The sequence below is a fragment of the Myxine glutinosa genome, chromosome 5, assembly GCF_964187855.1.
Source record: "Myxine glutinosa chromosome 5, kmMyxGlut1.1, whole genome shotgun sequence".
Classification (NCBI taxonomy): domain Eukaryota; kingdom Metazoa; phylum Chordata; class Myxini; order Myxiniformes; family Myxinidae; genus Myxine; species Myxine glutinosa.
The window spans coordinates 124,713,258-124,736,670 of NC_136265.1; the positions used below are offsets into that span (position 1 = coordinate 124,713,258).

Here is a 23,413-nt window from a genome sequence, read left to right on the forward strand (position 1 = left end):
GGAAAGGGATTGCCCGCGACATCGTCACATATTGCGATTGCAATTAAATCTGCATCTCAGGTTTTATCACCAAGTGTGAGCTATTGTTGGAGGGAAAGCAAGAGCTTCCATTACAGGCTGATCCGCCATTTTCCCTCGAGGAGACCGTCCGCCTGGTGCTTCATGTTTGTCGATGGGATTTCCATGTCGACCTCATCGTGTTGATTGCCGTTGGTTTCCATATCGACTCGATTCCCATATCAACCTCTCCCCTTGTAACTCTTCATCCACAGCCGCACCAATACCTGCCTATTGATTTGCTGTCCTAAACCACAAACCACTTGGTCTAAGTCATGGGGGGGGGGGGAGGAAGAAGAAAAGAAAGGTCACAGACCGTAACACTTTGCACCTCTATATCTCCAAAACCGCTCCACAGAAAATATTCAGACATATCTCATTGTAAAATACTCTCCATGCAGAATAACGTATGTGAATGATGATGTCACAGGTGCCTCCAATATGACGTCATAATCCGACAAGTACAAACTTCATCATTAAATTTATTGAGGATCATCTCGATATGAATCGAGGCAGAATTTTTTTTATAATGACGTCGCAGGTCACATGATTCGGCCACCATATTGTTTTAAATGAAATGCCCAAAAAACCACAAAAAAAACCATTTTCTCCGTAAAGGTTGAACAGATTGAGCCCGAATTTTGCAGGCATTACCGCTTGCTCAAGACGAACAAAAGTGGCCTGGGTCATTTTTCCGCACGTCGCATCGTTTCGGAGTTATGACGTTTGAAGCATAAACCTTTAAAACCTAGCTCCTCCCTCATTTTTGATCGTATTGAATGGAAACTTCACAGTTATATTCGCCATGTCAGCATGCTAAAATTCCCTTTTGGAATTTGCGATAGCTCACATGGAATGGCAGCGATTCACATTGAATGGCAGCGATTCACATGGAATGGCAGCGATTCACATGGAATGGCAGCGATTCACATGGAATGGCAGTGATGAAGCCACCGATAAATATTTGAACGAAAATATTGAAAAAACCATATCTCTTGATACGCTTCATTCATCGACGTGAAACTTTTTGATAAAGTAGAAGTACTGAAGTGGAACAGTCATGAAGAAAAATAATCATTTAAGGGACTTTGGAGTGCTCAGTTGTTGAAGCGCCTTAAAAAAATATCATCCAACTCCAAACATTTGTCCTGGTGTTAAGAATAATTGAATGGGTCACAATGTCAAAGGGGTCGTTAAACTCGGTTTCCACACCTGGTAGTATACGCTGCGTACACTACGGAAATGGTCTCCGAAGGTCATTGTTATTCATACATGAACTTACATCGAGGTCCTAATATCCTTGTAATTCACGTATCGATGTACATCGAGGTCGGCCAATACATCTTCGTCCTGCACATGATTTATGTGCAAGTTCCTCCATGAGCCACTCACTCATAACACCGCCTCAGCACAGATGTCACGTCGCGATAACAGCTTTTGAATAAACAACCCTGGCAGGAAATAAAGGCAACCTGCACGCTTTGAAGGGGGTTTAATCGCAGAGTTTCTATTTTTCCATTGCAAACTTCAGCGTAAATTCCCTTCGTCCTCCCAAGGCGGTCTCCCCGGATGATGCAACCCACGAATGGACCGGGGGAGTGGGGGTGGCTTTGTAGATACAGTAGAACAAGGTATGATTTAACACGGAAAATTGGATGAAAACACAAACAGCAACACGTGGACAAAATACAACAAAGACACGATGACAATCCGGTCTGGAAAACTTTGTTTTGATTCAGTAGGAGGAGAAGCTCCCGGTCGAACCTACACGTGAACCGACCCCGAACCAGATCTGGAAATAGGTGTTTTTAGCCGCGTCGCAGACGCTGCTAATAGAGTGCCCTCTGCTGTTGTTGTTGTTCTTCTTGTTCTTGTTCTTGCAGAGAAGACAAAACCTCAAAGCTCCACCCATTCTGGGAACCATAGCTCCACCCATTCTGGGAACCATAGCTCCACCCATTGTGGGAGAGGCTTCATATAAACAAATATCCAACATTTTATTAACTCGCATAGCTTTGAGGCCTGTTTTGTAGGCCCGTGGTGTCTTCCTCTCTCACACAGTTTTATTTCAAATCAAATTCGATATATCATTTCATTTTTCACAGTCGCTAACATAGTTTTAGACTCGGTTGAAAAAAAACGGGAAGAAAATCCGATGAAAGTTGCCCTTTATAGAACGAAATGAATTCTCAAAGGCCTGTAACTTCAAGTCCATTGAGATTTTTTTTTTTTTTATCGCGGCATGGTCAGTCATACACCGCCCGAAATAACAGACGGGAAAATGCCGAGATATATATATTTTGTTTAAATCGCGGCATGGTCAGTCATACACCGCCCGAAATAACAGACGGGAAAATGCCGAGATATATTAAAAATTCGTCCATTTGATGACAATCGTCACGATGAAATATTTAATTTATACGTCGTCACAATAATGTGGAGAGAGGAGCATAGCTTCGTTCACGTGTCGCCACACACGGGAAATTGCCGAGATATTTTTTTTTTTAAATCGCGGCATGGTCAGTCATACACCGCCTGAAATAACAGACGGGAAAATGCCGAGATATATTAAAAATTCGTCCATTTGATGACAATCGTCACGATGAAATATTTAATTTATACGTCGTCACAATAATGTGGAGAGAGGAGCATAGCTTCGTTCACGTGTCGCCACACACGGGAAATTGCCGAGATATATTTTCACTTTGCACAAAAATAAGATCAAGTAATCGAATCAATAGGATTGTCCTGTGCCTATAACATCGACGTTATAGGCACAGCTGCATCTAGGCATTGTGTAACATCGACGCGGCTTTTGTTTTAATTAAAACTTTTTGTACTTGTTTTTACATATTTTGCAACAATTAATAATCATAAGAGGGGTTGGGGGTCTGCATCCCGCCATCCGAGCGGTCACAGCGCAATCTGCAGCCTTGGTCTCGGTGTCGCAATTCTGGATGGGAAGACAAGTGGAAACTCCTTGTGCACTTCCCGCGATGCAAGCACAACAGTATAAGATGGATGAATATCTTCCCACCCATTTTTCAACTCCACCCATTCTCCTTGAACCTCAATTCCCCACTTCCGTTTTCCAGTCTCCGACCCCTCGGTGTCGGTGCATCTCTCCGAAAGAACTTGTTAACACCGAAAATGGCGAGCACGATGGCTGAAAAGGGGGTGCTTGCAACTTCTTTTTTTAAGGAAAAATCCTCCGAGCAATTCCCCTTCCTCCCAAACCCCCACACCCCTCACGTACACAGGTAGCCATTCCTTCCCTCGGCCGAGCTATTTCCCTCGCCGACCACCGAGACCCCTGGAGACCCCGCGCGCGCGAAGCCTCGAGTGAAGCAAACCTTATGATGAGATGCTCACTCGGCCCGCTGTCCTTCATCTTTACGACATGTCCGACTGTGTCCGAAGTCTTTTCTTGTGATGTCCGAACCTTGCCGTGACCATTAACTTTCAAACACCGATTGCTTTGTTTGCAAAGGCGCGCGACCCTTTTGCGCGGCGATGCTCTTGTCCACGTTCGTTACCGTGGTTACGTTGGCTTTTCGGGCCGGGAATACTTTGTTCGAAGTGGATAATGAAGCCTCGGGCGCTGAATGTCATTGGGAAATGACGTCACGATGAAGCCACCGAGCGACAGACGCGGACGATCCGAGGTTATCAAGTATCATGGCGGGATGTCATCACAATCCGAATGCGCGGAGGAAGGCGTGTGGGTTGGAGTGGGTGGTTGGGGATGTGCTGGTGTGGTGGGAGTGACACGAGTCGGGAAAATATGCCATTGGCGTCGAAAGGAACCGGTTAACGAGATGGGTGAAAGAAAGTGCATCTGGCTGTATGAGAACAAGACGAGTCGATCTCGGTGGGCGTATGCTATTGGGGACTGTCCCGCAATGGCCGACGCGGTGGGGGTAGATCTGGGCAGTGAGGGCGAACTGACATTGTCACGTCTCACGCGACACGATTCAATTTACATTTCGCAAAAGCAAACATGTCAGGAAATGGCGTCTTGAACAACAAACAGTTTAAAGCCCCCACCCCAAACTCCTCAACCGGTGCATCCATCCCCCATGTATGCCGCACTCGTCCAGATCCTCGATCCTTCTCTCTGGAAATTCGACATCGATCGTTGTCCGTTCGTTGGAAAACTGCAGAGCTGCTTGAAGCGACATGTGGGTGATTTCCTCAAGGTCGGCCGCGATTGCGCGCCTTTTATAAGGCTCTGCCGGGCATAGCGCGCCTCGAATCGCAGATGCGTCCAAGCCAATTGGTACCGTGGAGCGGTGATGGCGGAGCTGTTGGGGCCGATGAACCGCCGGTGGGAATTAGGACTTCTGGAACCAATTTTTGCAACCAGCGACCAAAAAGCTCCATGTGGTGTCCATTTATCCCTTTTATATTATAAAAAGAAGCAATCTGGGGAAGGTCCTAACCTCGAATAAGCGTGCGCTGTCCTTGCGATTCTTGTGCCGTGGACGCCTCTACTTGTTCCACCATTGTGGCTTACACTAGATCTATCGTGCAGTGACCTCTACTTGGTGTATTGTGATGGTCGCCAATACATGTTGGATCGAGGCGAATTCCCCTTTGTGTATTGCAGTGGCTTCAACTTGGTGTATCACGTGGTGGCTTCAACATGTATATATTGTGGTGGCCTCAACTTATATATATTGTGGTGGCCTCAACTTGCATTTATATTGTGGTGGTTTCAACATGTATATATTATGGTGGCTTCAACTTGTATATATTGTGGTGGCTTCAACTTGGTGTATCACGTGGTGGCTTCAACATGATATATTGTGATGGCCTCAACTTGTATTTATATTGTGGTGGCTTCAACATGTATATATTATGGTGGCTTCAACTTGTATATATTGTGGTGGCCTCAACTTGTATTTATATTGTGGTGGCTTCAACATGTATATATTATGGTGGCTTAAACTTGTATATATTGTGGTGGCCTCAACTTGTATATATTGTGGTGGCTTCAACTTGGTGTATCACGTGGTGGCTTCAACATGTATATATTGTGGTGGCCTCAACTTGAATATATTGTGGTGGCTTCAACTTGGTGTATCGCGTGGTGGCATCAACTTGTATTTATATCGTGGTGGCTTCAACATGTATATATTGTGGTGGTCTCAACTTGTATATATTGTGGTGGCCTCAACTTGCATTTATATTGTGGTGGCTTCAACATGTATATATTGTGGTGACCTCAAGTTGTATATATTATGGTGGCTTCAACTTGGTGTATCACGTGGTGGCTTCAACATGATATATTGTGATGGCCTCAACTTGTATTTATATTGTGGTGGCTTCAACATGTATATATTATGGTGGCTTAAACTTGTATATATTGTGGTGGCCTCAACTTGTATATATTGTGGTAGCTTCAACTTGGTGTATCACGTGGTGGCTTCAACATGTATATATTGTGGTGGCCACAACTTGAATATATTGTGGTGGCTTCAACTTCGTGTATCACGTGGTGGCTTCAACTTGTATATATTGTGGTGGCCTCAACTTGTATTTATATTGTGGTGGCTTCAACACGTATATATTATGGTGGCTTCAACATATATATATTGTGGTGGCCACAACTTGTATATATTGTGGTGGCCTCAACTTGTATTTATATTGTAGTGGCCTCAACTTGTTTATATTGTGGTGGCTTCCACTTGAATATATCCTGGTAGCCTTAACTTGGTGTATCATGGTGTCCTCCACTCGGTGTATCATGCTGTCCTCCACTCGGTTTATCATGTGTCCTCCACTTGGTGTATCATGATGTCCTCCACTCGATGTATCATGGTTTCCTTTACTTGGTATGTCATGGTGGCCTCCACTCAGTGTATCATGGTGTCCCCCACTCGGTGTATCATGGTGTCCTCCACTCGGTGTATCATGGTGTCCTCCACTCGGTGTGTCATGCTGTCCTCCACTCGGTGTATCATGGTGTCCTCCACTTGGTGTATCATGGTGTCCTCCACTCGATGTCTCATGGTGTCCTCCACTCGGTGTGTCATGATGCCCTCCTCTCGGTGTGTCATGGTGTCCTCCACTCAGTTTATCATGGTGTCCTCCACTCGGTGTATCATGGTGTCCTCCACTCGGGGTGTCATGGTGGCCTCCACTCAGTGTACCATGGTGTCCTCCACTCGTTGTATCATGATTTTCCTACAATTAGTGTATCATGATGCCCTCCACTCGGTGTATCATGATGTCCTCCACTCAGTGTACCATGGTGTCCCCCACTCGGTGTGTCATGGTGTCCTCCACTCAGTTTATCATGGTGTCCTCCACTCAGTTTATCATGGTGTCCTCCACTCGGTGTGTCATGGTGTCCTCCACTCAGTTTATCATGGTGTCCTCCACTCGGTGTATCATGGTGTCCCCCACTTGGTGTGACATGGTGTCCTCCACTCGGGGTGTCATGATGTCCTCCACTGGGTGTATCATGGTGTCCTCCACTCGGTGTATCATGGTGTCCTCCACTCGGTGTATCATCGTGTCTTCCACTCGGTGTATCATCGTGTCCTCCACTCGGTGTATCATCGTGTCCTCCACTCGGTGTATCATGGTGTCCTCCACTCGGTGTATCATGATGTCCTCCACTCGATGTCTCATGGTGTCCTCCACTCGGTGTATCATGGTGTCCTCCACTCGGTGTATCATGATGTCCTCCACTCGATGTCTCATCGTGTCCTCCACTCGGTGTATCATGATGCACTCCACTCAGTGTGTCATGGTGTCCTCCACTCAGTTTATCATGATGCCCTCCAATCAGTTTATCATGGTGTCCTCCACTCGGTGTATCATGGTGTCCTCCACTCGGGGTGTCATGATGTCCTCCACTGGGTGTATCATGGTGTCCTCCACTCGGTGTATCATGGTGTCCTCCACTCGGTGTATCATCGTGTCCTCCACTCGGTGTATCATGGTGTCCTCCACTCGGTGTATCATGATGTCCTCCACTCGATGTCTCATGGTGTCCTCCACTCGGTGTATCATGATGTCCTCCACTCGATGTCTCATGGTGTCCTCCACTCGGTGTATCATGATGCACTCCACTCAGTGTGTCATGGTGTCCTCCACTCAGTTTATCATGATGCCCTCCAATCAGTTTATCATGGTGTCCTCCACTCGGTGTATCATGGTGTCCTCCACTCAGTGTATCATGGTGTCCTCCACTCGGTGTATCATGGTGTCCTCCACTCAGTGTACCATGGTGTCCCCCACTCGGTGTGTCATGGTGTCCTCCACTCAGTTTATCATGGTGTCCTCCACTCAGTTTATCATGGTGTCCTTCACTCGGTGTGCTATGGTGTCCTCCACTCAGTTTGTCATGGTGTCCTCCACTCGGTGTATCATGGTGTCCCCCACTTGGTGTGTCATGGTGTCCTGCACTCGGTGTATCATGGTGTCCTCCACTCAGTGTACCATGGTGTCCCCCACTCGGTGTGTCATGGTGTCCTCCACTTAGTTTATCATGGTGTCCTCCACTCAGTTTATCATGGTGTCCTCCACTCGGTGTGCCATGGTGTCCTCCACTCAGTTTATCATGGTGCCCTCCACTCGGTGTATCATGGTGTCCCCCACTCGGTGTGTCATCGTGTCCTCCATTCAGTGTGTCATGGTGTCCTCCACTCGGTGTATCATTGTGTCCTCCACTCGGTGTATCATGGTGTCCTCCACTCGGTGTATCATGATGTCCTCCACTCGATGTCTCATGGTGTCCCCACTCGGTGTATCATGATGCCCTCCACTCGGTGTATCATGGTGTCCTCCACTCAGTTTATCATGGTGTCCTCCACTCGGTGTATCATGGTGTGATCCACTCGAAGTATCATGATGTCCTCCACTCGACGTCTCATGGTTTCCTCTACTCGGTGTATCATGGTGGCCCCACTCGGTGTACCATGGTGTCCTCCACTCGTTGTATCATGATTTTCCTCCAATTAGTGTATCATGATGCCCTCCACTCGGTGTATCATGATGTCCTCCACTCAGTGTACCATGGTGTCCCCCACTCGGTGTGTCATGGTGTCCTCCACTCAGTTTATCATGGTGTCCTCCACTCAGTTTATCATGGTGTCCTCCACTCGGTGTGTTATGGTGTCCTCCACTCGGTGTGTTATGGTGTCCTCCACTCAGTTTATCATGGTGTCCTCCACTCGGTGTATCATGGTTTCCCCCACTCGTTGTGTCACGGTGTCCTCCACTCGGTATATCATGGTGTCCTCCACTCGGTGTATCATGGTGTCCCCCACTCGGTGTATCATGATGTCCTCCACTCAGTGTACCATGGTGTCCCCCACTCGGTGTGTCATCGTGTCCTCCATTCAGTGTGTCATGGTGTCCTCCACTCGTTGTGTCACGGTGTCCTCCACTCGGTATATCATGGTGTCCTCCACTCAGTTTATCATGGTGTCCTCCACGCAGTTTATCATGGTGTCCTCCACTCAGTGTGTTATGGTGTCCTCCACTCAGTTTATCATGGTGGCCTCCACTTGGTGTATCATGGTTTCCCCCACTCGGTGTATCATGGTTTCCCCCACGCGGTGTGTCATGGTGTCCTCCACTCGGTATATCATGGTGTCCTCCACTCAGTGTACCATGGTGTCCCCCACTCGGTGTGTCATGGTGTCCTCCACTCAGTTTATCATGGTGTCCTCCACTCAGTTTATCATGGTGTCCTCCACTCGCTGTGTCATGGTGTCCTTCACTCGGTGTGTCATGGTGTCCTCCACTCGCTGTGTCATGGTGTCCTCCACTCGGTGTGTCATGGTGTCCTCCATTTGGTGTATCAAGGTGTCCCCCACTCGGTGTATCATGGTGTCCTTCACTCGGTGTATCATGGTGTCCTCCACTCGGTGTATCATGGTGTCCTCCACTCGTTGTGTTATGGTGTCCTCCACTCAGTTTATCATGGTGTCCTCCACTCGCTGTGTCATGGTGTCCTCCACTCGGTGTGTCATGGTGTCCTCCACTCGGTGTGTCATGGTGTCCTCCACTTGGTGTGTCATGGTGTCCTCCACTCGGTGTATCATGGTGTCCTCCACTCGGTGTATCATGGTGTCCTCCACTCGGTGTATCATGGTGTCCTCCACTCGGTGTATCATGGTGTCCTCCACTCGGTGTGTCATGGTGTCCTCCACTCGGTGTGTCATGGTGTCCTCCACTCGGTGTATCATGGTATCCTTCGCTCGGTGTGTCATGATGTCCTCCACTCGGTGTATCATGGTGTCCCCCACTCAGTTTATCATTGTGTCCTCCACTCAGTTTATCATGGTGTCCTCCACTCGGTGTGTTATGGTGTCCTCCACTCAGTTTATCATGGTGTCCTCCACTCGGTGTATCATGGTGTCCTCCACTCGGTGTGTCATGGTGTCCTCCACTCGGTGTATCATGGTGTCGTCCACTCGGTGTATCATGATGTCCCCCACTCGGTGTATCACTATTGAATTGTCTATTCCTAAACACTGAATGCCTCCCTCCAGGAACCACAATTAATATATGTCCTGCAAATTGATTCAGGCTATATAATGTAAATACAAAATTTACATATTTCATTGTATATAGTATTATATTAATATAATATCTATACTCCACCATAATGCCCCAAAGGAACCCGATAACAATTTCACATTTTAATGTATATTCACAGTCGTACAGCAGAGAACGCAAGTTACAAAATGAAAGACACAAATGTCGCACACATCAAACCACCTCTCCCACGTCACACTGACATTACCATACATACACAGGGATGTGCGGTCGGCGGCTTAAAATGCCAATTTTTGAACCATTGTGTCCGCCCGATGTAAGAAATCCGGCGCCATGGTGCATTTCCCGGCCCGTGGTTCTTACTCCATGCACCGCATCACGTCGGATAATTCGGCGATCCATCGCCCGGTCCCGTCAATCCAATCGCTGGAGCCTGCGACCCAATTATAAGACTTGTTGAGATTTGCCTGCGATGGCGTACGGGTGATGATGATGCTACTCGTGCTTATGATATCATGGCCTCCAGCACGCTGACTCAATGATACAACACACCACGTCGCAGCTTATTGCATGCCAAAGTGACTGCGAAGGTTGCATTGCCGCAAATGCAATCACAAATAAGCAATTTGGCCCGAAACGGGTCCACCGTGGGAGATGAGCTCCCAATTTAACTCCCCTGCTCAAATTGGTCCCCAAAGCACCTAGAATGGTGAGCATCAATTATATCATCCTATGATATTAACATTGTTATTGTGTATCATTTCCGATAGATTACACAACCCGTGCAACGTTGTTCGACCATTCGATCACACCCTGGTCCACTCCCGTGACTTACTTGTACGACTTCGGCTGGTGACTTCGCCTGCACTGACTTGTTGCCTGAATTGACAGTTCGAGGTTTCAAACAAATAACTGACCAAATACAGCACTGGAGTATCAGGAGGAACGCAAAAGGACAACGATGGAGTCATCAGGAGGAACCTGGATAGGATTTGGGTTTCAACTGCGACTATTCTACCCTCAAACTCATCCATGCGCAGTCAGGTGAACCCGACAAAAACTATTTGTAAGATTCACCCCTTCATAGACAAAAACGAGAAGGAAAGAAAGGAGAGGGAGGACAAATAAACAAATAAATCATGCATAAAACACACACACACCTAAACAAAACCACACCTCAGCAAACTTAACTTCACCTACCCTACCGTATCCTAACCTAACCACAGAATGTACAAATCAATCCACAGGCCCTCTATTCATTATAAAATTCCCCTTCCTGTAAACACAAATGACCCACTTCCGGTTTAATTAATTAATTACAAAAATAAAGTAAACTAGAACAATGCGACTGTGTCACCAATATGCCTCTGCATAGTCCCACAACGGGTAGATGCCATCACTCTACATATGTATGGGTAAGGCATCACGTTTGTGAAGTTTCGTATTGATCGGATAAGATTCTTTTTCTGTCCAAGATGGCTGCCAAACCACGTGACCTATGACATCATCATTTTCAAACTATATGCAACAGTGCTGTTAGATGATATTTGTAAAATTTCGCATCGATAGGGTTAGCGGTGTCAGAGATATAATTATTAAATATTTTCCTTCAATCCAAAATGGCTGCCAAACCATGTGACCTTTAATGTCATAAATTTAATATTTCAATACAAATGGGTCATAGATCATGTGCATGCAATTTCTGATTTTTAGGATAAAGAATTCAATTAAAACATTTTTGGCTGGCATACCACTTCACCTATGATGTCATCATTATCATGTTTTTGCTCCCCATTGGGAGTACTTGACAATGTGCAAAGTTTCAAATTTTTCCATTCAGTGGTTTCTGAGAATTTTTTTAATTATTTGCTTTTAATCCAATATGGCTGCCATAACATGTGACCTATGACGTCACAACTATCATAAAAACATTCTGCATGGGTGTCTGTCTCAATCGGACATATGGTTGCTGAGAAAAACGAGGTTTAGCCCGTACGTTCGGACAGAAGGACGGACGGATGGACGGACGACCCGAAAACATAATGCCTCCGGCGACTTTGTCGGCTGAGGCATAAAAAGCTAAAGAAAGATGAAGAAGAGAAAGAAACACAGATGAAAGACAAAGACAAAACAAAACTAGACCAGCAATTACTCCACAAATCTCAAACGCTGCAACAGGTAAAAGCTACCGGTAGCCGGTCAGCGGGTAAGCATAGTCCACACAGAATCGGGAAATGGCACAAACATAATCAAATAATTGACCAAATACAGCACTGGGGTATCAGGAGGAACGCAAAAGGACAAAGATGGAGTCATCAGGAGGAACCTGGATAGGATTTGGGTTTCAACTGTTACTCTCCCCTCAAAGCCATCTAGGTGCACTCAGGTGAACCCTACAAAAACTATTTGCAAGATTCGCTGCTCCATAGACAAAAAAACGTGAAGAAAAGAAAGGAGAGGTGGAGGACAAATAAACAAATAAATCATGCATAACACACACCCACTCCCAAACCACTCTTAACCAGTAACCACACCTAAATTCAGAAAGTATTCACACCGCTAGATTTTTTACATTTTCTTATGTTCCAGCCTAAATTCAGAAAGTATTCACACCGCTAGATTTTTTACATTTTCTTATGTTCCAGCCTAAATTCAGAAAGTATTCACACCGCTAGATTTTTTACATTTTCTTATGCTCCAGCCTAAATTCAGAAAGTATTCACCCCGCTAGATTTTTTCCATTTTCTTATGCTCCAGCCTAAATTCAGAAAGTATTCACACCGCTAGATTTTTTACATTTTCTTATGTTCCAGCCTAAATTCAGAAAGTATTCACACCGCTAGATTTTTTACATTTTCTTATGTTCCAGCCTAAATTCAGAAAGTATTCACACCGCTAGATTTTTTACATTTTCTTATGCTCCAGCCTAAATTCAGAAAGTATTCACCCCGCTAGATTTTTTACATTTTCTTATGCTCCAGCCTAAATTCAGAAAGTATTCACCCCGCTAGATTTTTTACATTTTCTTATGCTCCAGCCTAAATTCAGAAAGTATTAACACCGCTAGATTTTATCACATTTTCTTATGTTCCAGCCTAAATTCAGAAAGTATTAACACCGCTAGATTTTATCACATTTTCTTATGCTCCAGCCTAAATTCAGAAAGTACTCACGCCGCTAGATTTTTTCAAATTTTCTTATGTTCCAGCCTAAATTCAGAAAGTATTCACACCGCTAGATTTTTTACATTTTCTTATGCTCCAGCCTAAATTCAGAAAGTATTAACACCGCTAGATTTTATCACATTTTCTTATGTTCCAGCCTAAATTCAGAAAGTATTCACACCGCTAGATTTTTTACATTTTCTTATGTTCCAGCCTAAATTCAGAAAGTATTCACACCGCTAGATTTTTTCACATTTTCTTATGTTCCAGCCTAAATTCAGAAAGTATTCACCCCGCTAGATTTTTTACATTTTCTTATGCTCCAGCCTAAATTCAGAAAGTATTCACCCCGCTAGATTTTTTACATTTTCTTATGCTCCAGCCTAAATTCAGAAAGTATTAACACCGCTAGATTTTATCACATTTTCTTATGTTCCAGCCTAAATTCAGAAAGTATTAACACCGCTACATTTAATCACATTTTCTTATGTTCCAGCCTAAATTCAGAAAGTATTCACACCGCTAGATTTTTTACATTTTCTTATGTTCCAGCCTAAATTCAGAAAGTATTCACACCGCTAGATTTTTTTACATTTTCTTATGTTCCAGCCTAAATTCAGAAAGTATTCACACCACAAGATTTTTTTACATTTTCTTATGTTCCAGCCTAAATTCAGAAAGTATTAACACCGCTAGATTTTATCACATTTTCTTATGTTCCAGCCTAAATTCAGAAAGTATTTACACCGCTAGATTTTATCACATTTTCTTATGTTCCAGCCTAAATTCAGAAAGTATTCACACCGCTAGATTTTTTACATTTTCTTATGTTCCAGCCTAAATTCAGAAAGTATTCACACCGCTAGATTTTTTACATTTTCTTATGCTCCAGCCTAAATTCAGAAAGTATTCACCCCGCTAGATTTTTTACATTTTCTTATGCTCCAGCCTAAATTCAGAAAGTATTCACACCGCTAGATTTTTTACATTTTCTTATGTTCCAGCCTAAATTCAGAAAGTATTCACACCGCTAGATTTTTTACATTTTCTTATGTTCCAGCCTAAATTCAGAAAGTATTCACACCGCTAGATTTTTTACATTTTCTTATGCTCCAGCCTAAATTCAGAAAGTATTCACCCCGCTAGATTTTTTACATTTTCTTATGCTCCAGCCTAAATTCAGAAAGTATTCACCCCGCTAGATTTTTTACATTTTCTTATGCTCCAGCCTAAATTCAGAAAGTATTAACACCGCTAGATTTTATCACATTTTCTTATGTTCCAGCCTAAATTCAGAAAGTATTAACACCGCTAGATTTTATCACATTTTCTTATGCTCCAGCCTAAATTCAGAAAGTATTCACGCCGCTAGATTTTTTCACATTTTCTTATGTTCCAGCCTAAATTCAGAAAGTATTCACCCCGCTAGATTTTTTACATTTTCTTATGCTCCAGCCTAAATTCAGAAAGTATTAACACCGCTAGATTTTATCACATTTTCTTATGTTCCAGCCTAAATTCAGAAAGTATTCACACCGCTAGATTTTTTACATTTTCTTATGTTCCAGCCTAAATTCAGAAAGTATTCACACCGCTAGATTTTTTCACATTTTCTTATGTTCCAGCCTAAATTCAGAAAGTATTCACCCCGCTAGATTTTCTACATTTTCTTATGCTCCAGCCTAAATTCAGAAAGTATTCACCCTGCTAGATTTTTTACATTTTCTTATGCTCCAGCCTAAATTCAGAAAGTATTAACACCGCTAGATTTTATCACATTTTCTTATGTTCCAGCCTAAATTCAGAAAGTATTAACACCGCTACATTTAATCACATTTTCTTATGTTCCAGCCTAAATTCAGAAAGTATTCACACCGCTAGATTTTTTACATTTTCTTATGTTCCAGCCTAAATTCAGAAAGTATTCACACCCCTAGATTTTTTTACATTTTCTTATGTTCCAGCCTAAATTCAGAAAGTATTCACAACGCGAGATTTTTTACATTTTCTTATGTTCCAGCCTAAATTCAGAAAGTATTAACACCGCTAGATTTTATCACATTTTCTTATGTTCCAGCCTAAATTCAGAAAGTATTCACACCGCTAGATTTTTAACATTTTCTTATGTTCCAGCCTAAATTCAGAAAGTATTCACACCGCTAGATTTTTTCACATTTTCTTATGTTCCAGCCTAAATTCAGAAAGTATTCACCCCGCTAGATTTTTTACATTTTCTTATGCCCCAGCCTAAATTCAGAAAGTATTCACCCCGCTAGATTTTTTACATTTTCTTATGCTCCAGCCTAAATTCAGAAAGTATTAACACCGCTAGATTTTATCACATTTTCTTATGTTCCAGCCTAAATTCAGAAAGTATTAACACCGCTACATTTAATCACATTTTCTTATGTTCCAGCCTAAATTCAGAAAGTATTCACACCGCTAGATTTTTTACATTTTCTTATGTTCCAGCCTAAATTCAGAAAGTATTCACACCCCTAGATTTTTTTACATTTTCTTATGTTCCAGCCTAAATTCAGAAAGTATTCACAACGCGAGATTTTTTACATTTTCTTATGTTCCAGCCTAAATTCAGAAAGTATTAACACCGCTAGATTTTATCACATTTTCTTATGTTCCAGCCTAAATTCAGAAAGTATTCACACTGCTAGATTTTTTACATTTTCTTATGTTCCAGCCTAAATTCAGAAAGTATTCACACCGCTAGATTTTTTCACATTTTCTTATGTTCCAGCCTAAATTCAGAAAGTATTCACCCCGCTAGATTTTTTACATTTTCTTATGCTCCAGCCTAAATTCAGAAAGTATTCACCCCGCTAGATTTTTTACATTTTCTTATGCTCCAGCCTAAATTCAGAAAGTATTAACACCGCTAGATTTTATCACATTTTCTTATGTTCCAGCCTAAATTCAGAAAGTATTAACACCGCTACATTTAATCACATTTTCTTATGTTCCAGCCTAAATTCAGAAAGTATTCACACCGCTAGATTTTTTACATTTTCTTATGTTCCAGCCTAAATTCAGAAAGTATTCACACCGCTAGATTTTTTTACATTTTCTTATGTTCCAGCTTAAATTCAGAAAGTATTCACACCACAAGATTTTTTTACATTTTCTTATGTTCCAGCCTAAATTCAGAAAGTATTAACACCGCTAGATTTTATCACATTTTCTTATGTTCCAGCCTAAATTCAGAAAGTATTTACACCGCTAGATTTTATCACATTTTCTTATGTTCCAGCCTAAATTCAGAAAGTATTCACACCGCTAGATTTTTTACATTTTCTTATGTTCCAGCCTAAATTCAGAAAGTATTCACACCGCTAGATTTTTTACATTTTCTTATGCTCCAGCCTAAATTCAGAAAGTATTCACCCCGCTAGATTTTTTACATTTTCTTATGCTCCAGCCTAAATTCAGAAAGTATTCACACCGCTAGATTTTTTACATTTTCTTATGTTCCAGCCTAAATTCAGAAAGTATTCACACCGCTAGATTTTTTACATTTTCTTATGTTCCAGCCTAAATTCAGAAAGTATTCACACCGCTAGATTTTTTACATTTTCTTATGCTCCAGCCTAAATTCAGAAAGTATTCACCCCGCTAGATTTTTTCCATTTTCTTATGCTCCAGCCTAAATTCAGAAAGTATTCACCCCGCTAGATTTTTTACATTTTCTTATGCTCCAGCCTAAATTCAGAAAGTATTAACACCGCTAGATTTTATCACATTTTCTTATGTTCCAGCCTAAATTCAGAAAGTATTAGCACCGCTAGATTTTATCACATTTTCTTATGCTCCAGCCTAAATTCAGAAAGTATTCACGCCGCTAGATTTTTTCACATTTTCTTATGTTCCAGCCTAAATTCAGAAAGTATTCACCCCGCTAGATTTTTTACATTTTCTTATGCTCCAGCCTAAATTCAGAAAGTATTAACACCGCTAGATTTTATCACATTTTCTTATGTTCCAGCCTAAATTCAGAAAGTATTCACACCGCTAGATTTTTTACATTTTCTTATGTTCTAGCCTAAATTCAGAAAGTATTCACACCGCTAGATTTTTTCACATTTTCTTATGTTCCAGCCTAAATTCAGAAAGTATTCACCCCGCTAGATTTTTTACATTTTCTTATGCTCCAGCCTAAGTTCAGAAAGTATTCACCCCGCTAGATTTTTTACATTTTCTTATGTTCCAGCCTAAATTCAGAAAGTATTAACACCGCTAGATTTTATCACATTTTCTTATGTTCCAGCCTAAATTCAGAAAGTATTAACACCGCTACATTTAATCACATTTTCTTATGTTCCAGCCTAAATTCAGAAAGTATTCACACCGCTAGATTTTTTACATTTTCTTATGTTCCAGCCTAAATTCAGAAAGTATTCACACCCCTAGATTTTTTTACATTTTCTTATGTTCCAGCCTAAATTCAGAAAGTATTCACAACGCGAGATTTTTTACATTTTCTTATGTTCCAGCCTAAATTCAGAAAGTATTAACACCGCTAGATTTTATCACATTTTCTTATGTTCCAGCCTAAATTCAGAAAGTATTCACACTGCTAGATTTTTTACATTTTCTTATGTTCCAGCCTAAATTCAGAAAGTATTCACACCGCTAGATTTTTTCACATTTTCTTATGTTCCAGCCTAAATTCAGAAAGTATTCACCCCGCTAGATTTTTTACATTTTCTTATGCTCCAGCCTAAATTCAGAAAGTATTCACCCCGCTAGATTTTTTACATTTTCTTATGCTCCAGCCTAAATTCAGAAAGTATTAACACCGCTAGATTTTATCACATTTTCTTATGTTCCAGCCTAAATTCAGAAAGTATTAACACCGCTACATTTAATCACATTTTCTTATGTTCCAGCCTAAATTCAGAAAGTATTCACACCGCTAGATTTTTTACATTTTCTTATGTTCCAGCCTAAATTCAGAAAGTATTCACACCGCTAGATTTTTTTACATTTTCTTATGTTCCAGCTTAAATTCAGAAAGTATTCACACCACAAGATTTTTTTACATTTTCTTATGTTCCAGCCTAAATTCAGAAAGTATTAACACCGCTAGATTTTATCACATTTTCTTATGTTCCAGCCTAAATTCAGAAAGTATTTACACCGCTAGATTTTATCACATTTTCTTATGTTCCAGCCTAAATTCAGAAAGTATTCACACCGCTAGATTTTTTACATTTTCTTATGTTCCAGCCTAAATTCAGAAAGTATTCACACCGCTAGATTTTTTACATTTTCTTATGCTCCAGCCTAAATTCAGAAAGTATTCACCCCGCTAGATTTTTTACATTTTCTTATGCTCCAGCCTAAATTCAGAAAGTATTCACACCGCTAGATTTTTTACATTTTCTTATGTTCCAGCCTAAATTCAGAAAGTATTCACACCGCTAGATTTTTTACATTTTCTTATGTTCCAGCCTAAATTCAGAAAGTATTCACACCGCTAGATTTTTTACATTTTCTTATGCTCCAGCCTAAATTCAGAAAGTATTCACCCCGCTAGATTTTTTCCATTTTCTTATGCTCCAGCCTAAATTCAGAAAGTATTCACCCCGCTAGATTTTTTACATTTTCTTATGCTCCAGCCTAAATTCAGAAAGTATTAACACCGCTAGATTTTATCACATTTTCTTATGTTCCAACCTAAATTCAGAAAGTATTAGCACCGCTAGATTTTATCACATTTTCTTATGCTCCAGCCTAAATTCAGAAAGTATTCACGCCGCTAGATTTTTTCACATTTTCTTATGTTCCAGCCTAAATTCAGAAAGTATTCACCCCGCTAGATTTTTTACATTTTCTTATGCTCCAGCCTAAATTCAGAAAGTATTAACACCGCTAGATTTTATCACATTTTCTTATGTTCCAGCCTAAATTCAGAAAGTATTCACACCGCTAGATTTTTTACATTTTCTTATGTTCTAGCCTAAATTCAGAAAGTATTCACACCGCTAGATTTTTTCACATTTTCTTATGTTCCAGCCTAAATTCAGAAAGTATTCACCCCGCTAGATTTTTTACATTTTCTTATGCTCCAGCCTAAATTCAGAAAGTATTCACCCCGCTAGATTTTTTACATTTTCTTATGTTCCAGCCTAAATTCAGAAAGTATTAACACCGCTAGATTTTATCACATTTTCTTATGTTCCAGCCTAAATTCAGAAAGTATTAACACCGCTACATTTAATCACATTTTCTTATGTTCCAGCCTAAATTCAGAAAGTATTCACACCGCTAGATTTTTTACATTTTCTTATGTTCCAGCCTAAATTCAGAAAGTATTCACACCGCTAGATTTTTTACATTTTCTTATGTTCCAGCCTAAATTCAGAAAGTATTCACACCCCTACATTTTTTTACATTTTCTTATGTTCCAGCCTAAATTCAGAAAGTATTCACAACGCGAGATTTTTTACATTTTCTTATGTTCCAGCCTAAATTCAGAAAGTATTAACACCGCTAGATTTTATCACATTTTCTTATGTTCCAGCCTAAATACAGAAAGTATTCACACCGCTAGATTTTTTACATTTTCTTATGTTCCAGCCTAAATTCAGAAAGTATTCACACCGCTAGATTTTTTCACATTTTCTTATGTTCCAGCCTAAATTCAGAAAGTATTCACCCCGCTAGATTTTTTACATTTTCTTATGCTCCAGCCTAAATTCAGAAAGTATTCACCCCGCTAGATTTTTTACATTTTCTTATGCTCCAGCCTAAATTCAGAAAGTATTAACACCGCTAGATTTTATCACATTTTCTTATGTTCCAGCCTAAATTCAGAAAGTATTAACACCGCTACATTTTATCACATTTTCTTATGTTCCAGCCTAAATTCAGAAAGTATTCACACCGCTAGATTTTTTACATTTTCTTATGTTCCAGCCTAAATTCAGAAAGTATTCACACCGCTAGATTTTTTACATTTTCTTATGTTCCAGCCTAAATTCAGAAAGTATTCACACCCCTAGATTTTTTTACATTTTCTGATTTTCCAGCCTAAATTCAGAAAGTATTCACACCACAAGATTTTTTTACATTTTCTTATGTTCCAGCCTAAATTCAGAAAGTATTAACACCGCTAGATTTTATCACATTTTCTTATGTTCCAGCCTAAATTCAGAAAGTATTTACACCGCTAGATTTTATCACATTTTCTTATGTTTCAGCCTAAATTCAGAAAGTATTCACAATGCTATATTTTTTACATTTTCTTATGTTCCAGCCTAAATTCAGAAAGTATTAACACCGCTAGATTTTTTACATTTTCTGATGTTCCAGCCTAAATTCAGAAAGTATTCACACCCCTAGATTTTTTTACATTTTCTTATGCTCCAGCCTAAATTCAGAAAGTATTCACCCCGCTAGATTTTTTACATTTTCTTATGTTCCAGCCTAAATTCAGAAAGTATTCACACCGCTAGATTTTTTACATTTTCTTATGTTCCAGCCTAAATTCAGAAAGTATTCACACCGCTAGATTTTTTACATTTTCTTATGTTCCAGCCTAAATTCAGAAAGTATTCACACCCCTAGATTTTTTTACATTTTCTTATGTTCCAGCCTAAATTCAGAAAGTATTCACACCACAAGATTTTTTTACATTTTCTTATGTCCCAGCCTAAATTCAGAAAGTATTAACACCGCTAGATTTTATCACATTTTCTTATGTTCCAGCCTAAATTCAGAAAGTATTTACACCGCTAGATTTTATCACATTTTCTTATGTTTCAGCCTAAATTCAGAAAGTATTCACACCCCTAGATTTTTTTACATTTTCTTATGTTCCAGCCTAAATTCAGAAAGTATTCACACCGCTAGATTTTTTCACATTTTGTTATGTTTCAGCCTAAATTCAGAAAGTATTCACCCTGCTAGATTTTTTCACATTTTCTTATGTTTCAGCCTAAATTCAGAAAGTATTCACAGGCTAGATTTTTTCACATTTTCTTATGTTTCAGCCTAAATTCAGAAAGTATTCACACCGCTAGATTTTTTACATTTTCTTATGTTCCAGCCTAAATTCAGAAAGTATTCACCCCGCTAGATTTTTTTTCAAATGTTCTTATGTTCCAGCCTAAATTCAGAAAGTATTCACACCACCATATTTTTTCACATTTTCTGATGTTACAGCCTATATTTAGAATGGATTAAACAGACATTTTTTTAGTCACTAATGTGCACATAATAAACCATAATTTCAATGTGGAATTTCTTTTTAGAATTTTTAAAATAAAATAATTACAATTCAGGCTGTGATACAACCAAATGTGAAAAAGTCAAGGGGTGTGAATACTTTCTGAAGGCCCTGTAATCAATTGGTTAATGAATCAACCAGAAATACTTCATGAGTGTTTAGCAGAACTCGAACTTCACCACAAACAGTGAATTGGTTTGTGTGCTGGTGAACTCCTGTGTACATTCTGTGGTGGTAAGTCGAGAGAAACACCATGGTATTTCTGGATAATGAAAGGTATGTTCATGGTTGTTATCTCCATATGCGGGTTTCAGAAGGTGGAACGGAGTCCTCCCAGGTCTCAAATTATCCGTATCCACATCCGTGTGTGCCTGTGTTTTCTGTTTGTGTGCGTGTTTTTTCCTTCTCCATCTCTCTTTCCTTTTTCCTTGTCTATGGTGGGGTGAATCTTGCATATCGTTTTTGTAAGGTTCACCTGCTGGTGCCTGGATGGGTTTGAGGATAGACGAGGAGCCGACACCCGAATACTATCCAGCTTTGTCATGATGACTCCATCTTAGTCCATTTGGGTTCTTCCTGATACTCCAATGCCACATATGGTCAGTTATTTGAATATAAAGTTGACATTTAATATGTCTGCACATAGGATGCACCCAAGTAGGTGCTTGCAGTGTGTAAGCATGCACCACTGGTATATATATATATATATATATATATATATTTTTTTATATATATATATATATATATATATATATATATATATATATATATATATATATATATATATATATTGTTGCGGAGATGAGGACTGTATATTTTTTGATTGTGTGCTGTACTATTATTATTATTGTTTATTCTGCGCCCCCCTACCTCCGGAGCTGTGTAAAGGTGAAAGGGGCATCCCATAATTAGTCCACAAGCATACACATCAGCCAAATAATAGAATACCCCTGTTGATAGTTATCTCTTATTCTGTGTTTTAGAGTAAGGCTGTGTCTCCCATTAATTGAAGTACTCCATTGCACCAGTGAAAGAGAATAGATCCCCTTTCATTCCCATCCCCAAAATCCCCATTTCCTTCACATCCCCTTTCGTCATTGCCGAGCCTCGATTGCCCATATTACATCCCCTCCAAAACCACCATTGACCATGTGCTCGAGTCGGGGAAGAAAGGCGTGTCTCCACCTCGTCATAGAGGGGAAGAGGGGCGTGCCCGCCCGTCGTCATCAAGGGCGGAGCCAGAGGGTCGCGCGACCAACCAGGGCCGAGGTGAGCACCCCGATGGGCGTGTCCAAAAGGCCGGCGGCTTAATCGCCGGAGGCGTTATAAAGGCGCGCACGCAGGAAGCAAGTGAGTTGGTCACCAAGAGAGAGAGTCGTGAAGAGTCAGTCAGTGGAGTCGGTGGTCAGTTGGTTGCAGTGAGGAGTCGGTGGTGGCAGTCAGTGGTTGCGTTGGTTGCGGTGAGGAGTCGGTGGTGAGGAGTGAGTGAACCAAGAAAGAGTTGAGGGTTTGGACCAGACGCGTCAGACAAGTCCTGGGAAAGCAGCGGAGGCCACAGCAGCAACAACACCCCACAGCCACTTGGGGCCTGGACGGCGGTTTGGAGCAGGACCGTAAAGGAACGGCGGCTGCTAAACGCGCCGGTTGAGCTGCAGGACCCCTTTGGACCTCCCTCTCCCTCCAGCCATCCACCTCCTGCCTTTCCATCCTTCTTGTGTACGTGAGTTTGTTCTGTTTGTTCTGTCCTGGGTTAATTAAGCTGGTATAAGTTAATATTTGCACTGTGTCACCTGCGTCTTATGTGTTGTAAATAAACCTTGATTGCTCCTTTTTGCTTGTGTAAATAATAAATCCCATTACACGTCTGTACGTCTTCTCGTTTTATTCCTTCTTCTTCTTCACATCCGTGTCGCCTTTGTCTTTTCCCTATTGACTAGCTGCGGTGCGATCCGGCCAACGTTTGGGTGAAATCGGGTTCTAAGCGGGGAGTAACTGTTCGGACGCGGTAATACCAAACCGCTCGGTAAAATAACATCTAAAACCGCGTCTGCAACAATTGGTGTCTGGGAGTGAGATTCGGGGCCCGAACCAAATTTTTAAAACATCTAGAAAAAATTTGGTCAAAATTTGGAGCGGCCGAAATTTGTTTTGTTTCATAAAACCCGAATTTTGAAATCGCGCCATGGCTGGTCAAGGCGATCGAATGCCGGTGGGTGAGCTAGAAGAGGGGTTAGGAGTAACCCAGGATCAAATGGAGGGGAGCAATGAGGAGGCGGTTGAGGGGGTATCAGGCGCACATAATGGCGCCCTCGCGCACGAGGTTACGGGCGCGCAAAATGGCGCCTCGCACATGGCCACGACGCCCGCGACCGTAGCAGCGCCGCTGGTGGATTCGAACCTTTTTTTCCTGCAAATGAGGGCCCTTATG

The 23,413-nt window shown here is 41.3% G+C and overlaps 1 long non-coding RNA gene across 1 annotated transcript in view; it reads left to right on the top strand.

Moving 5' to 3' along the window:
• LOC144892057 (uncharacterized) overlaps positions 1 to 23,413 on the top strand; it is a 46,163-nt gene that overhangs the window by 16,908 nt on the left and 5,842 nt on the right. The gene's annotated exons all lie outside the window — the stretch shown is intronic.